At 47.4% G+C, this 17,293-nt stretch overlaps 1 protein-coding gene and 1 long non-coding RNA gene across 6 annotated transcripts in view; both read right to left on the bottom strand.

Annotated features, from left to right (window-relative positions):
• The window catches only part of Rhogef3 (Rho guanine nucleotide exchange factor 3), a 204,381-nt gene that overhangs the window by 108,005 nt on the left and 79,083 nt on the right, over nucleotides 1-17,293 (bottom strand). The window lies entirely within an intron of this gene.
• On the bottom strand, nucleotides 706-4,685 carry LOC143144649 (uncharacterized). Its single transcript, XR_012991475.1, has 2 exons — nucleotides 4,555-4,685; nucleotides 706-1,277 (listed from the first exon to the last, which is right to left on the bottom strand). It is a non-coding gene; the product is annotated as an uncharacterized LOC143144649 (long non-coding RNA).

Genomic DNA, 17,293 nt, shown 5'->3' with positions numbered 1-17,293 from the left:
CGCGTTAAACGTCGCGCCAGTTTTCTATACTCGAGAATATCCTCGATATTTACTCGAACCGTGGTGCACAAAAATTGAAATATTCGATAATTCGTCGACGCGCTCGTCACCGATTGTAGTATCACCGACGAGAGTGACGATCAATTGGAAAGTTTACGAGTTCTTGCAAGCTTAGAAAATCGTTACGATTTTGGACGTTTCGTGCGTATTTCGAGGATACTCGAACGCGCGATCCCGGTACTCGATTTACCCGCCAAGAAACCCGAACAGCCGGACCGATTCGCTCGTATATTTTCCCCGATACTACGTATTCCGTACACGTTCGCGTCGGATTTTTCCCCGCGCGAAAGCGAGCGGAACGCGTTCTCCGAGTTGGCTACACCTCGCCGTACGAACACCCCTGTATCCGTGTCGCAGCCCACCCGGTTACGTCGACCATTGAAATACGCAGTTCTCGTACGATAAGAAAGAGCAACAAAAAAAAAAAGGAAAAAAAAATGAGGTACAAAAGGTTCTTGAACTCTTACTTGTCGATCTTGGCCCGAGCCATGTTGTCCCAGCTACGAACAGGGCAGTTGAGCTTGCTAAAGGACAATTCCCTCGATAAATAGGCGGAGCAGTGCCAGCTGTGCCTCCAGAAGATACTTCCGCTCACCCTTTCACGGTTCTTCAGCGTCGACACCACACCTTTTTCACTCATTTCACTATCCGACGACGTAAATTTTTTCTTTTCTTTTTTCTTTTTTTCCTTTTTTTTTTTTTTTTTTGCCTCGTCAAACACGATACACACGATCACACATCTGCCCTCGCATTATCTCTGTGTCCCGCGACCGTTGTCCACGATGACCGCGGTTTCTCAAAGGGAACAACCACGCGTAACGTTTCCGGTCGTTGTCGTTGCTGTTCGTCGTCGTCGTCGTCGTCGTCGTTGTCGTTGTTGTTGTTGTTGCAGTCGAAGTCGTCGATCCAAGGTTTATTCTCGCCGGTTTACATTTTGACGTCGACCGATCGGTAATCGAACGACCAGTTCGTTCGGCTCTTGTTTGGTCGCGCGACGACTTTCGGACGCGTTCATGGAACTCGGTATCCGAATCACCGGCGACTGTGTTCCATCGATCGCGACGTTATCGATCACGACCAGCCGCTCGTGTCGCGGCTTCACATTTTTATCGTACTCTCTCCACGGATACGTCGCGCGAGCGACCAACGAGTTTTTCGCTCGCGAATTTCGATCAGCGACGAACACGTTTTCACGCTCGCGTCGAAAGCGTTCTCATCTGCGGAACAGGGAAACGGGAACGGAGAGAAAAAAAAAACAGAAAAAAACGGATAAAAATGTTGAAAAAAATATAAAGAAACACAGAGAGAAAGAAAGTTTACAACATCGAGGGGGAAGTTGGCCTCGATCGCTACGATCGAATGCAGCGTCGACGATCCCTCGCAAAGTTTCGCCCGGTTCTCGGAATTTTTCGTACGCGACCGGTTTCGCGCGCGATCGACGAGCCTCGTTCCACCAAAGGGTGTGCATCTTCGGTGAAACGCATCTCTCGCGATCGAGTCCGTCAATTTTCGATTCTTACCCGATCCACGAGTTTCCACCGACTTCACCGCCCCACCCACCGTCCAAGTATTCGCGACGTTCGAAGTTCGTCGAATCGATATTTCCGCGTTCTACGCGCGTTCGTAAATTCGAGGTTCCCCGAAGAAACATACGAGTCGCGGTGTATCGGAAATGTACGATCTTCGAGAACGATTTTCGTCCGAACGACGAAATTTATCGCACGGTGGCGAACTCACGATTCCGAAGTTGGAACATTTTCGTGGCAAGTCGACAACACCGATGCTAGATTGCCGGAAATTCCTCGCGAAATTCTACCCTTCGTCCCCGCGCGACTTTCGAAAATTCGCGACTACGATTCGAACTCGGATCGAGAGTTTCACGGTACGAACGACCGCGACGCTCTTTGTTATTCGTAGTGGAATGCGCAAGGTAAACGTGTTGTAACGACGTTACGACCGGCAAAGAAAAGAAACGAGCATCACCGCCAGAAGTATTTATTGCGCAAAGGCTGGAAATCGAGTCGTAAAGTTTCTAAAAATATTTCAACCGCACCGCTAATCTCTACTGTGCCATCCTATTCAATTGTGCGTTGCGCTACAGCGATTGGAACAGAAAATTCCCGATAAATGTACGTATCGCTTAAACGAATCCCCGAGTCGTTGCACATTCGTCTTTCCTTTCGGGGAAAGAAACGGAGAACCTTTTCCAAAGGTTCTTCGATCGCGAATACGTATAAAGCAAAATGTGATACGGACGTTATCGAACCGGGAACAAGCAAAAATATAAAATCGGTCGAATTATTGATTTGTACCCGAATCGCGAAACCGTGCACGAAAGACGTAGAAAAACGTGGTTTCTGAAAAAACAAATTGCTCGAGGAACGAGAAACGCGTTCAGTTATTTCGATTTATCGTAACCCACGACTACGTCCCAGGTCCGAACGAGTATCGCGGCACGGTTTTGCATTTTTAACGTTCGTTCGGGGAACGTTAGAAATGTTTCAATACACCGGAGAGCCGTGCGGTGTTCCCGAAACGGATTCGATCGTTTTACGGATACTTTGTGTACGGCTAATGGAATTGATCCGAGTCAAAGGTAGATTCTCGGTGTTCGCGAATCGATGGTACGGGCCGGCGCGGGAAACCAAGGACCGGGTTAACCATGGAATACCGCGGATCGATCGTGGGATTAGCAGGTACCGGTGATTTTCGATGATCGAAAATTGTCGAGGTTCCGGTTCGATTCGACGAACCGTCGATGATTCCGGTGCACGGTCGGCGGTCCGCGAAAATTTCCGCCGACGTCCGCGAATATTCGAACGTCGCTCCTCGATCCGAGTCAACGAGTTCTCGGCCTTAATTAAGAGAGAAACGACGCTTCGGAATCTCGCCGACTGCAGAACTTGTAATTTCCGCGCAACCGGGGGCGTTACGGTTTCTTAATGGCGACGGAGGAACGATGAATCGCGAACGACGACGAAACAATCGCCGAGGTCGTAGCAGACGTTCGCGCGATCATTCTACGCGATTCCGAAACATCGCGAGAATCGTGCAAACCCCAAAATATCGCGGAAATTGTACAGATTCCAAGATCTCGCGCGATTTGTACAAATTCCAAGATCTCGCGTAATTTGTACGAATTCCAAGATCTGGTGAAATTTACACGGATTTCAAGATCTAGTGAAATCTGTACGGGTTCCAAGATCCGGTGAAATTTCTACGGGTGCCGAGATCCAGTGAAATTTCTACGGGTTCCAAGATCTCGTGAAATTTCCACAGCTTTGAAAATTTGGTGCAAAATTGTATAAAAATTCGAAAGTCCGGCGAAATTTGTACAGATTGGAAAATCTCGCGAGATTCGCGCAGATTGGAAAATCTGTGTAAAATTCCGTCCCACCGGATCGATCCGCGCGAAGTAACTCGGTGCTACGTTGGACAGTAATTCGGCGAGAAATTTCGAAATACTCTCGAGAGGCGAAGGTCGTCCACCGTTTCCTTTGTTAATCCCCCTTCCCGTTTTCGTCTCTTTGGTACGCGATCTGAGTCACGCTCGGCAAATCCACCGAGAGCTCGTCTAAGCGGAAGAAACGAAAGACGAGCCGCGGATATCTTCGATTCCAGCAGGACGAAGGTGAACAGGTTTGCGAGAAGAATCTCGCGAGTGCAGGTCCGCGCGAACCGACCTACTGCACTCGAACGGACCCGTGGACATATTTTTGAGCGTTCAAGGATGGTCGATCGCGCGCGCCTTTTGCACACGGCGGGCACGATTCCTCTTTTTGCGAGGAACGGGTCCGGCCGTGTTGACCCGGCCGATGTTTCCCCTCCCTTCGAAATCCCTTCGTTAGCTAAGATTCATCGAGTCGACGAAGCGAACGAAACGACGTACCTTTTCCACCCTTTTTCGTCGAATCGTGCGCGAAACGATCGCTGAGAGAACTTTCGGTTAGTGGAACACGGTCCTCGTGCGATACGCTCGTTCATTCATTCGACCTAGGAAAGTATCGATCGGTTCGTTAACTATGTAACAGCGCAATGGCAAACGAAACGTTCGATCGGGACCGTCCGCCGGTGGGGAAAGTGAAAAAAAAAAAGAAACTGGTATTACCGCCGACGAGCGAAATTGAAATGCTACGGTAGAGGTTGGGATACGACGGACCGCTCCAAAAACTGACGCGATGAACCACGGTAATGTGATCGATACGCGACGCGTACAAGTAGCTCTACGAAATCCGTTACGGGTGTTCGCGAATTTCCGCGATGTTTCCCGCGTACGATTCGACGCGGCGATCGAACCGGAAACGGAATCGATTTTACTCACTGTTAGCGAACCTCGTCGCTGACATCCGATCGTTGTCGATCTCTGTTTTAGAAACAACTTGCGTGCATGGCGTGTGTTACTCTCGTGGCTAGGTGCGAAAGCCGGTTTCCCGTTTCAATGACGGCGATTGGTTAGAAGAGAGACAAAAATAAGGAATAGAAAGAGTGACATACCGCATCGAGAATTTATAGAGATGCCGGTAAACAAAATGCGCACGGATGGATGCGCAGAGAGGCGAGGAGGAACACGTTGACGGAAGCGATAAACGAACGTTGCACGGGACGACATGCATCCGAGTCGACGGCGCGCGGTGTACTGGCGTCTCGATCGCAGCGCCGCGCCGCGCCGCGCCGCGCCAATACACCGGCGCGTGGCGATGCGCCGTGGCAACCACTTGGTATCGCCAAGCCGGTTCGCTAACCGGTGTATACTCGCGACCACTTGTTCCCACCGCGGAAAGACTCTACAACTTGAATCGGCGCGAGCAGTCCCAGATCTTATTAAAATTCATATTCCACGGCCGAGTCTTTCGACCCCGTGAAAGAATTGTCTTCGAACGCGAACAATAGAACCTACATCGTGGAACCAACTTCGTTCCCCAACTTTCTCGCAATTACGTATCCACGTTTCCGAGTACGATTCTATCGAAATCGTCCAACCCTTGGTTACCCGATGCAATCTCGCCTCTACGAAAGAAACGTCTCTTCCCCGGCGAATCGCTATCGACGGATAACCCTACCTGGAATCGTCGCGCGATACTAATTTTTCATTCGGCGGACGTTCTTCCTATTCGTCGCGGACTATTCGAATACAAAATCCATGCGTTTTTGCCTTTGCGAGTATTCTCGGAAATTACTCCTCGAAAGAGTAAACGCAATTTACTTCGAAGCGACCGTTTTCGATACTTTGGACACGGGACGTTCCCGCGTACCGATGCCCCAACGATTTATCGTTCGCGTATCCGGGCTCGTCGATACAAATTCGATAAATTCCATCGAAAATTTCGTATTCGGATGTTCTCGTGGAAAAATGTTGCGGCCCGATACTTTCGCGCGCCACCGCGCACGACATCGGATCCATGGAACCCGATACGGATAACTTCGGGCTCGGAGGAGTCCGTGGCCGATCTCGAAGGTCGAGGATATTCCGGATCGCACGGAAGTCTCGGAACTCTCCGAAATTTCCAAGGTCCGAGGGACCCTGGGAAGCTTCCCAGATCTCGGAGTAACTTGAAACTTCCGAAAATCCCTAGAATCCGGCGCGAACTCTCGTCGATTCGGAGTCATCTCTGTTCGATCCTAGGGACTTTTGGGACTTCGGTGGATACTCGGACCGGGGATTACCGAAAGCGCGATCGATGCTGGAAGCCAGTGTTCGACGACCGCTGCAAAAGATAGAAATTTTTATTCGAAAACCGGACAACGTTTGTGATAGATTTTCGTTGATCCTCGAGCGGTCTCCGCGAGAGCTCGAGGGTGTCGCGTATATCGGTCGCTGGGAGTTTCGTGCGGGTTTCGCGCGTAGACTCGTCCGTATGGACACACCGTGTATCCGAGAACCTCTCTACCGAACTCTACGCGCACGTTATCGCCTGTATCGAGTTCCTCCAACCCGGTATCGTTGGACACTCCGGATCCGGAATCGAGTTCCACGAGGTCCAAGATGGTCTTGTCCGTTCCTACGAGTCCAGTGGAATCGATATCGAGTCTCGTCGGTTCGGAGTCGTTCGTGTCGAGACCGAGGAACCCAGTGTCGTCTTTACGGTGGTCCACGATGACGTCTCGGACCCACAGAGATGGCCGGTACCTCGAAATTAGCCGCGAAAACGAGAACCCTCGAGTCTCGAGAGCAGGAAGACCCGGAACTCGAGATGCCGGTTTTATCCGATTTTCCAACGACTTAATTTTATCTCTTCAGTTCTTACGAGACCGACTTCGTCCCACGAACGACATTTTCCTCTTTGTTTCTCGAAATTCCGTTTTTTTGTTCTTCTTATTTTCTTCACGATGGAATGTCTTGCGCTCCTTCTGTCGTCCACGAATCGGTCCAGTTCCTCGAGATTCGCATCGAGTCGCGAAGGAGCTACAAAATCCTAGCAACTCGCGGGATTACCGGGATATCGACGATAACGGCGACAAAGTCCAGAGCCTCGAATGATTTTTTACGCGGGTAGCGTGAAGCGACCGGCTGGTTGTAAACTCGATATTAGTTGGAAAGATCTTCTCCGAACTTGGAGCGGCCACCTTTGCGTTATCCCATACACTTTTTCCTCGTTTTAAACTTACCGGATTGAGAACACAGACGTGGCTAACTCGGCTTGCGAAGTTTCAATGCGAGCAGTCGCGGATTAAAATTCGTGTCTCGGCCTCCGCGTGTACGGTGCGTAAAAAAAAAAACCCAAGATCGAACTTCGAAACGAGGGTTGCGTCTCGTCTCGTGTTCGACGAAGTCGGCGTTATCGAGGAAAACCGAAAGATCGTTTCGCGGTAAACGACGAACGCTCGAATCCTCGACCGGAAGGAAAAAAGCAATAATCGGGGTCGGACGTCGCGCGATTGTAAAAAGGTCGATAACAATTGCGTACGTGCGTTCAGCCGGCAACAATCGCGTTAATTTTTATCGCGATTCCGAGCGATTAATCACGTCCGCGTTCAATAGAATCCGACAAGTTTATGAATCACGATTCGTAACGCGCGCCCCGGTACGGGGACCGGCGTTTCTTATCGGGAGCCGAACACGAATCGTTCGCACAGTTTCCTAGCGAAGCTCGGGAGCTCGTTTCGCCTCGCTGTTGGTCAACTTTTAACACTCGCTGTGCACGCTGCTAAAGGTTCAAATAGAAAGGCTCCGTTTTGCAACCTGTGTGCCCAATTACACGCACGAATCGGCATGCGTCGAACTGAGAAATCGAACGTGGAAAGGGAAAAAAATCGCCAGGGACTCGCCGCGCTTACGACGCGATCCACCGAACCCCGAATCGTTGATCGATGATCGAACCCGTTGCTCGATTTCCAGGAAAGAAACGAATCGAAGAGTCGCGCATACTTGCCGCGTATCGTAACGCGGCAACGCGATCTTAACGTCCTATCCGTTGAAACAAAGACCGGGTAACGATCATTATATATATACATATATATATGTATATATAGATTTGGTCGTTAATATCCGATGTCTGTGGCAGGTATGCGCGTGTGGGCGCTACCGAACGCACCGCGACTCGCAATTTGCATTCAAGACCGCTGCGAGCCGATCTCTGTTTCGACCCGCATATATCATACGTAACGATACTTATGTCGGTTCGACGCACTCGCTTTCCAACCGCTCGTTATTTATGCCTTAATCAATTACACGATACATTTTTCCCGGTATCAACGTTTCTCGCTCTTTCGCGCGAGATCGCGGCTAGGAAATTCCATCGAGTGGCCCACGCATCGGGAACGGTAATCGATCGTTCGCCGATGAACGAGTCCTCTCCTTTGCTCGACGTTTGTCCCGTCACGGGGACATCGATCGAGAATCGGCCACTTACGGATTCCTCTATCCGTAACGATAGATATTTCCTCGCGATTGGCCACCAATGAGGTCTCCCTCGAACTTCCCGGAGCCCGTTCGCGAAGGCGTTCGAGCGAATCGGTAAATTCCCGAAACCGTATCTTCGGGCCGCTTTTGTGCACGGTTCCGCTCGAGCTGATCCGCAAAACGTCCCGGTTCCGTCCATTTTACCGGGCTCATTGATTTACGAAACACTCCTGGATCTGTTTACGACGTCCCGGGACTCGTCCCACTTACGACCTCGTATTTTATTTCGTGCGAATTCGGCCGAGACTCGACCCGCGATATTCACCGTCGCGCCAACCTCCACGCGAAACGAATTTTAAACAAAATTTCGCAACCGTTACGGTTCGATCGCGCGAGACACGGTGTTTCCGGTTCGTTCGAACCGGGTCTTTCTAAACCCACGCCTTCCAAGTCCAATATCTATCGAAAGATGCTTAGGCGGTTTAACGCTCGCGAACGTTTCGTTCGGGTGCTTGTATCTGAAAATACACGATCGCTTCAATTTCTGTGAAACCGTATCTCGAATCTTAACAGTTTCCGTTAATTGGCTGGAATTTTAGTCGTCGGTGCGCGTTATTTTACTTTCCAACTGCGCGTCCTACGATCGTAATATTTCTATACAAAGACGCTCGGATGGTTTAATAATCTCGATCGTTTAATTTGTACATCTTGGAATACAAATTTATCTCGATTTCTCGGGAGAGACTCGGTACGAAAAGATTCGACGAATGCAGCGCGCACTTTTGACAAACAATAGGCGCTGTTAGAATTGAAGTAACGTTGCGTGAAATTCAACTTTCCAACTGCGCGTCTTACGATCGTAATATTTCCACAAAGACGCTCGGATGGTTTAATAGTCCCGAACGTTCAATTTGTATATTTTTGAACGGAAATTTATCTCGATTTCTCGAGAGACTCGACGCGGAAAGATTCGGCTAGTGTAACCCAAACTTTTGGTAAATAAATAGACACCGTTGGAATTTCAGTTACGGTTGCGTGAAATTTTGCGATCGCTAATATTTGTACAAAGACTCGCGGATGATTCAACGGTTTCGAAAGTTGAATTCGCGTATCTTGGTAATCGAAATTGATCTCAATTTCACGCGAGATCCGATGCGAAAAGATTGGACGAAGGCAGCTGGTGTTTTCGATGAATGTTAGGCGCTGTTGAAATTTCAGTTACACGGTGCGTGTAATTTTACGAACGCGGCGCATAGATTTTACGCGTCGAGGCGCGGCTGTTCGGAACTTGTCAAACATTACGGTCGACGTTATGCAGAAACTCGGTGTAATTTTGGAGGAGAAGCAACCTAGAGCCTCGACCCTTTCCCGGCTTCGACGTCGTGTTTCCGCGCGACTGATCCGAATATTACGGCCGAGTGTGCTCCATTCGCCCGGTACCTCGTAATTTATGCTCGCAATCGGACCAGCATCCATCCCGGTGTGTATGCACGCTTGCAAACGAACCGAGGTACGCGTACACCCAGCCGGTTCCTCCGAAGTCTGTACACGGATAACGCTCGCGACGACGCTTCGACTTCGATACCGATCGAAAGACCACCTCGCGTCTAAAGTCTCCGCTTCGTTTCGCGAGAAACGATCTAGGTTAAGAGCCGAATTCAACGTATCGCGTTTACCGAGAACGAAACGCTTTCGAGTACGATTATCAACGTTCGCGACGAATCACTTCCGGACCCGATGGCGCGAAAATGAAAATAAGATCGAGATCGTACCGATTGTTTCGCGATTTCGATCCACTCGAGCGACACGTTCGATACGATCTTGCTTTGCGGTTCGTTTCGGTGATTTATCGGCTATAATCGTCCGTGGATGTCGGTACAAAGATTCGATTACCGTTCACAGGTGTCTCAACGATAACAAGATTCTACTGTTTCTTTGTCGATGCAACGATCGAAACACCTCGTTTCGTCGAGCTTCCCCCTTCGATCGGAAACAGACGGGTCATCGCGATACTCGATATTTCGTTTCGCGCATAACCGTTTCACCGGTCGACGGACAGGCTTCGAACCCGACACGGGAGTTTCGATTTACTTTTGTTCGAAGAGTTTCGAGAACGTACACAGCTGGTCGAGGGAACGCGATCGCTTTTCGAATATATCGAAAATACAAGGAGATCGCTCGTACAAGAGTTCTTCGATTCGGCGGAATATCGCGCTCGGTATTTATCGCGAGATCATTGTCCACGGTGTTCGTTAGTTGAAACAAAATCGTGCACGGTCCTACTTTCATCGAATCCGTTCGATCTCGCGTTTTCCAAGATTCGCGGATATTCGATCGATCGTATTCCCGAGAATACGTCTATCGAGATTGGTCACCGTTTCCAATTTCTCAAATAGAAACGATCGAATCGATTCGGAGAGCCGCGTTTGTATTTAAAACGGGAGCGCACCGGTTCGACTTATCCGCGTATTTCGAGACAATTGCTCCGATATTTCTACATTGGCATTTCTGCGCGATTTTTCTGTTTATGGATCGTACGCCTCCAGCGAGACGAAATGCGGTAAAATTTCAACGGGATTCGATCCAGCTTCGTAGAAAAGCCTACGGCGATCCGAGGAACATTATCGTCATCTCCGCTTCCACGTTCTTTCCAGCTCCTCTCTCTCTCTTTTTTTTTCTATTTTCCTCTTTTCTAACGGGGAGAATATTACGTACGCGAACAATACGTCCCACCTAAACGTTCCATTCCGATTGGAAGTATCGAGCCTACTTTCTCGATCGCGTTTCGATTCGATTCAACGCACGGTTATCGAGGAGAGCAAAGACGGCGACTCCTCTTCTCTTTCGCTCGAAACTTTCCGGCTGGGCCGTGACGCGATCCCGAGCGAACAAATAAGTATTTCCATGCGGTAATGCGTTCAACGAGATGCGTAATTGCCGTCGCGCATATTTCACCAGCCCGTGGTAACGTCGCCAGGAATTCCCGTTATTAATCCAGCTCATTATGCGACATGTTAACGTAGGAGTGTTACGGGCCGTGTTTATGGAATACGTAGACGGTAATACCGGGACTGAACGAAATTAATTGGGCTTCCTGAACTTTCAACGAGCCATTGACTCGATACGGAGAGCAGCTGGAAATATCAAAAATGTTCGCACTTTGAGCGGACGAAACCATCGAACGAATATTCACCGACATTTTCGCATCGCGATACCATTTTCGAATTTACACCGGACTCGATGGTAACGGTTCGTCGGTAATTTCATCGGTACGCACTCGATAATCCGTTAAAGTTCAACGACCAAGTGTACACCGAGCTCGTAGCTAACTTCGAGACACTTTGTCCGTAAAACCGTGGGCAATATTAACGAAGTTACTTTGTAACATCTGCGCGAAGAATCAAAGTAATTTTCCGAAACTCATCGGTATTCGCTTCGTCCAGACACCGCGGGACGTTGCGCGCGCGATACTTTCGAATTTAATCTCGCGCGTAATTAACGTTCGTTGTTTGTCAACGGCCCCGGAATCGGGTACAACGTATCGTCACGGATGTATCTATAAAATCTACCCGGCCGTAATAACGGACGGGTCCCCCCCGTACAAAAATACACGAATGAATAAATGTTCGAGCACGCGCCGCGAAGCCGTATTCCGTCAACGTTATCGTATCTTGTGCAACGGAGGCCACTTATTCGCCACGAGGACACGCCCCTCTCGTTTACGAGTCTCGAAAATGTGATCGTCGATGCAACGTACATGTGCTACCACCGTCGACGATTTTCGTCGGTGAGGCCGCGAAACTTTAAAGCGCCGTAACGCCGTGAAAAATGGCTCGAGCGACGCGAAATAAAAACGACACCGTTCGCGCGAGCTCGAACGTGACCGTGCGCGTGGCTTTATAGGCGCACCTTATCGCGAAATCCATTTTACGTGTAACATCGCCACCGCGGCTGGAAGACGCGAGAAACGCGCGTGTAAATTCACCACCGATGGCGGTTACGTTCGAACGAGAATCGTAACGCGTTTCACTTTTCTTTTTCTTTTTTTTTACGCGCGAAACGAGGAATTAAAAGTCGTTCGAAGCGTAAAAACGAAAGTTTCGCTCGGAGGGACGATTCAATTTTCGAGGCACGCGCCCCCCGATGATGCACCGTCTCGAAGCTGTCCTCCGCGCGCGACCGTTTAAATATTTCAACGATTAATTCGTTCGTTCTCCGAATAAGATTATGGAAATTCGCGTCACGGTCGGAATTCAAGCTTCCTCGGTGGATACCGACGCGGCTATTGGATTAAGTAATAAATACGATCGGATTTCTTGCCGGAACGTCAACTCGTATTACCTTCCCGCAAACAATATCCGATTAAAGCGTGCGTCGAATTTTACGAACATTCTCGCCATACTTTTGCTCGACTCTTCGTGTTTACGTCGACGCGAACTCTTTTCTCGATTTTCGATCGGAGGGGGCACAATTTTCTCCTCCTCCGATTTTAACGCGTTTTTCGCAAAACGGTAGAGCGCAGAATTTTGTTTCGAAAAGCGTGGAACGTTATACGCAGGTATTGTGTAATTTTAGGAACATTGATCAAAGTTCAACGTACCTTGGATACACGTACGATGTGTGTAGCGATCTATCGTCGAGATCGCTTTGGTGAAAATTTTAAATGGAGTAATTATTCGGTGGACTTTGTTCCATTTCGGTAGAATATTAAATGTTACGGATTAAAGAGAACACTCTTTTGTAGAACGTTGTGCGCATTTGCGAATGAAAGAGGAAAATTATAAAATATTGAAGTACGCACATCGATATTCGTAGTGCACGTAGTTGAGCATTATAACGGGCACACTTAAATGTTTCTATTGTTTATGATTCTATGAGAAAACTCTCCGGTACAAAGTAGCAACGTTTGAAAGAACACGTGTGACGGTGGTATTATTCCTTTTCCAAGGTTATTTCTTTTTTCTTATGAGTCAATTATAGGTCATCGATGTTTTTTTCACCGTATTCTATATCTTTCTTCATCGCTCTTGCGCGGCACAACAATGATTCAACAATCTTACGAATCATACTGTTTCGTTCGTTGGATCTCGAGAAATTTACATCGGTGCGCTTAACGTTATTTCTACCGAAAAGTTTGTTTATGTCACGATTTTCGTCACGAGAGCGTTCATAATTGAGCGAGAGCGAAATAATTGTTTCGAACGAGTCTTTTAACGTACGTGTCGTTAAATGTTGCGCAAAGTATACGGTTTCAGCACGATGGATGTTCAGGTCGCCATTCTAGAATAGCAAGGACACAACTTGATACTCAATTCTTTGAACGTTGGATCGAACGAGGAGGAACAGTAGAGTAGCAAGTTAATTCTCCGGATCTCACTTGGATCTCTGTCTACGAGGAACAATTTTAAAATATTTTTCGATTTAACAAACCCCCTACACCGAAGGATACGAGACGGAGGATTGTCGCGACCTGTGTGAAACGTACAGAAATTATTTATAGATCGTAACTTTAGATCGTGTAAATAAAATGAAAATCTCTCGAGATCGAGCGATGTAAATAGTATCTATAAGAATGACCTTAAACTCTTGGACAAGAATGACCTTGAAAAATAACGAAGTTTCACCTATAATTTTAATTATTTCTATACAATTAACAAAGCTTATTCTATACAATAACAAAACTTATTGAACAATCTATTATGTATATCGCAGAGTGAGAAGAAAGTAGTAAAAGCGTGCGTGAAAGTAAACTATCGTGTTATCGTGTAACCTAATTATTCTGTTCACGAATTATATTTTTCATCTTATCTATCAGCGTGGTTCGTTATTATCCACCCTCACGGTTTACGTCTAAAATAAATGTATAAATAAATAAATAAATAAATAAAATGTCAACGTCAACAATGGACGCAGTCGCGTAGTTTTTCACCGCGAGGCTGAACGTTCCTGGAGCACGCGGAATAGATCGTTCCCCAAACTTTCGACGGTAGTGAAAAGTTCAACGGAGACACCGCTTCGTGTGCAAATGAATAATTAACAGGACAGAGCGGAGCAACGCGTTACGAGATAAAAGTTAGCGACTCGGTCCCCGTCGTTCCCGGTGCGAAGATCTCTTCACGTGGGGGAACTAATTACACCCAATTGTAGCTCCATTTCGTTCGACTTTCCCCCCGTCGTTAAGCGTAATTTGATAACGTCCACGCGTTTAACGAACGCGGCTAGTGATTGCTTCAAGGTACGAATCGAGATCCGAATTCTCGATATATAACAGATTGCTCGATAAGTTTCAACCTTCGACAAGAAACGGAGCTATTAGATTCGTGATTTTATTTTTCTAAAGATGTTACCACCGTTTCGTGAAAATGTGCGAAGATTTGCGTAGATCTGTCGACTCGTTCGTATATTTACGGTTGTTTAAAGTTGTCGTGGTATTCTTTACAATGGAAGAAACTTATCCAACAACCTAGTATTTTTTCTACGAAATCGAATCTTCGATCGAAGTTTCCGAAAGGTGCGGTCGATTACAATTTCTTGATAACTTGTGGTCGAGTTTGAAAACGACTATCGATTCTTTCGTTCGGTGCAATCAAAGTTCCACTTGAAAATGATTCTTTTTCCAACGAATCCGAACGTTGAAACACTCGCGTTCGAGCACTCGCGACGAGCCCAGAAATATTCCCAGGTATCGTTGCAACGAAGGGGTAAATACAAAGGCGATCGTAATGTTTGAAATAACGCCGAGCAAGAGACTCGAAACCTTTTTCCCTTTACCCGATTTTTAACTTTGAAATTTTGTTCAATTCCCTTCGAAATTCGCGTAACGCGAAGGGCCGACGGTAAAACAACCCTCCATTTACCGTGACTCGTTACCGTTCCATTACTACGTAATTATTTTGCGTTAATCGCGAGAGAAGTTTCCTTTGGTAACTTTTCGCGATATTTCCTTTGACGCGACGAGTTCGACGCGAATGCGTAATTCCGTGCGAGCAAATATTGTAATACCTCGCTGCGTAGAAATCGAGAAGTTTTAATCTCGATTACCGTCCACGAAAACGTCGATTGGAATTCGACGAGTATCATCGAGGGAGCGAGATCGCGGAAAAAGATTTGAAGATCGTAACGGGAAAATCGAACGGGGAATAGTGTTATTATTATTATTATTATTATCGTCACCGTGAGATCGTTGCGAGGGAGGATCGATCTCGTGAAACTTTGTCTTCGAAACGTCGTTTCGAAATTCGCATCGCACGCAGCAAGGAAATACCCGTCGAATCGTAAATTATTCCGTAAAAGCTTCGCGGCCGAATCAAATATGCATCGTGGATAGAAAAGGCTCGTGTTTCTCGAGTAATCTCGAGTTCGATTGACTCGGTAAGCTCTCCGGGGATGAGGATGCCTCTCGTTCGGTTCCACCGAATGGGTAATTTTCTTGTTATTTTGTTTTCGGTGGAATTTTCCGGGTTTCGCTCGGAGAATTTTATCGGGAGCCACGCGCTCGATCCCGACAGCGCTCGGTGATTAATTTCGCGTTCCGCTCGTATCGATCGCGTAGGCGAGTATATTTCGAATTTTTTATTTCGTAATTTATCCTCCAGCCTGGTCGATGCTTCCGCGTATTAATACCCGATGAAAATAAACTTCGTAACGCGACCGCGGAAGAACATCCACCGAACGAGCCGGCGCAACGCAACGCATCGCAACGCGGCGCGGCGCGGCGCGGCACGCCGGTTCTCTGTTATATTTTACTTTCGATCCCGATTTATAACCGTAACAAAATACCCGAACTTGTTCGAACGTCGTCGTATCGGTTAATTTCCCGAACCGGTGGATAGCAAAATCTCCGATAGATTAAAATCATCGTTTGCGTAAACTGTGTCCGCCCGATCCGATAATTACCGACAGAAACGTTCCGCGCGCATCTTGCAAATTAGTCTACCGGTGCGCGCGAAACGTTAATGCTAGCAATAGTGTTTTAACAGCGTTACTGGAATCGCTGCCGGCGAATGCACTATCAGAGATTCATAATTACGGTCAATGGTACGATTTACACTGGCTCGTATCCGTTCGGACAATGATAACGTGCAATCTGTTCCAAAATCGTGAACGATGCAATTCGTCGCGGCGCGCGCAAAAAGGAGCGTCGCGACATTTTTTCACCGCTCGCGTATTATGCAAATTGAACAACGCGGAACGCGGACGGTGTGTTAAAATAATTTTCGGTCCCGTTAAAATTGGAATTTCGGACGATTCGTGAGTTCATTCGTTGCGACGCTGAACGACGAATTTCGTTTCGTCGTGAGAATCGTCACGTTCGATTCGCGATCGTCGCGGCTCGGAAAACAGGATCGAAACGACGAATTCAACGTGCGATCGTCTCCCGTAACATCGACCTTCTGCATTGTCGGTAGTGAAAGCGTGTAATTTCATCGCCTCCTTCGTATCATTCGACCTCAACGGGTGTAAGTTGCAGGTGCAACGTACCGTGGCTCCCACAGCGTCGAGATAAAACTCACCTACGCGAGCGATTCTCGCGCGTAAAATTCCACGAGATTGTAACTATCCAATCGGGTGTGAATTAGTTTGTAAAATCGGACATCGATCGCGTCTAGTTTGTAACCGGGTTGGATCAACACTTTTGCGAATATTTTTTTCGCATTTGTCAACGGTTAACACGATCAATGGTGGTCACTTGTGACCGGTGCTCCGAATTTACTGCTACTTGTATGGGATCACGTACGTATCTTTGAAGTTGGACGAGGAAAATTAGTATATTTCTCTACTTTGATAATTGTCTATGAATATTATAGACAAAGAGTAATTTTAAAAACAAGTTCCAAATAGGTCAAATTGAACCCTTTGGTATTTCCGGCGTTGAAACGTTTCATCGAAGCGTTTACAAGGAACGAACTTTAATATTTGTAAACTTTTAAGTAACGTTACCGCCGTCGACGATACTGCGAAATACTAAATACACGAGTATCTACCGAGTATTTCTACTTTCCGCGGTACAATTTGAAGAAATCTAAAGGACATTCTTAATTATGGAAATTTGACGCGATTGTCGATGCGTTAATATTCGTTTTTTCCATCGAGCGGTATCGAACACGGATCGGCTTCTTCGAGCTGGAAATTATTTTATTTTCGGTATACCGACATCGATCCACCGCATCTATCAAATATCTGCCGCCAGATCCCCTTGTTCGGTCGTTGGCGAAATATATTCCCGAATATTTGTTCGTAGCTGTCGTTGTTAAAACTCGTCCGCGCTAGCATTTCTGTCGAGGGAAAGTGACGAGGTTTCCGTGTTCCATTATCGGGAAATGTATCCGCGAATATTTTTTCGCGCTCGTCCCGGTCAAAGTTCGCCTTAGCGGATCATTTTGCGTTGAAAAT

The sequence above is a fragment of the Ptiloglossa arizonensis genome, chromosome 3, assembly GCF_051014685.1.
Source record: "Ptiloglossa arizonensis isolate GNS036 chromosome 3, iyPtiAriz1_principal, whole genome shotgun sequence".
Classification (NCBI taxonomy): Eukaryota; Metazoa; Arthropoda; class Insecta; order Hymenoptera; family Colletidae; genus Ptiloglossa; species Ptiloglossa arizonensis.
This window is presented reverse-complemented; position numbering and strand designations above follow the sequence as displayed.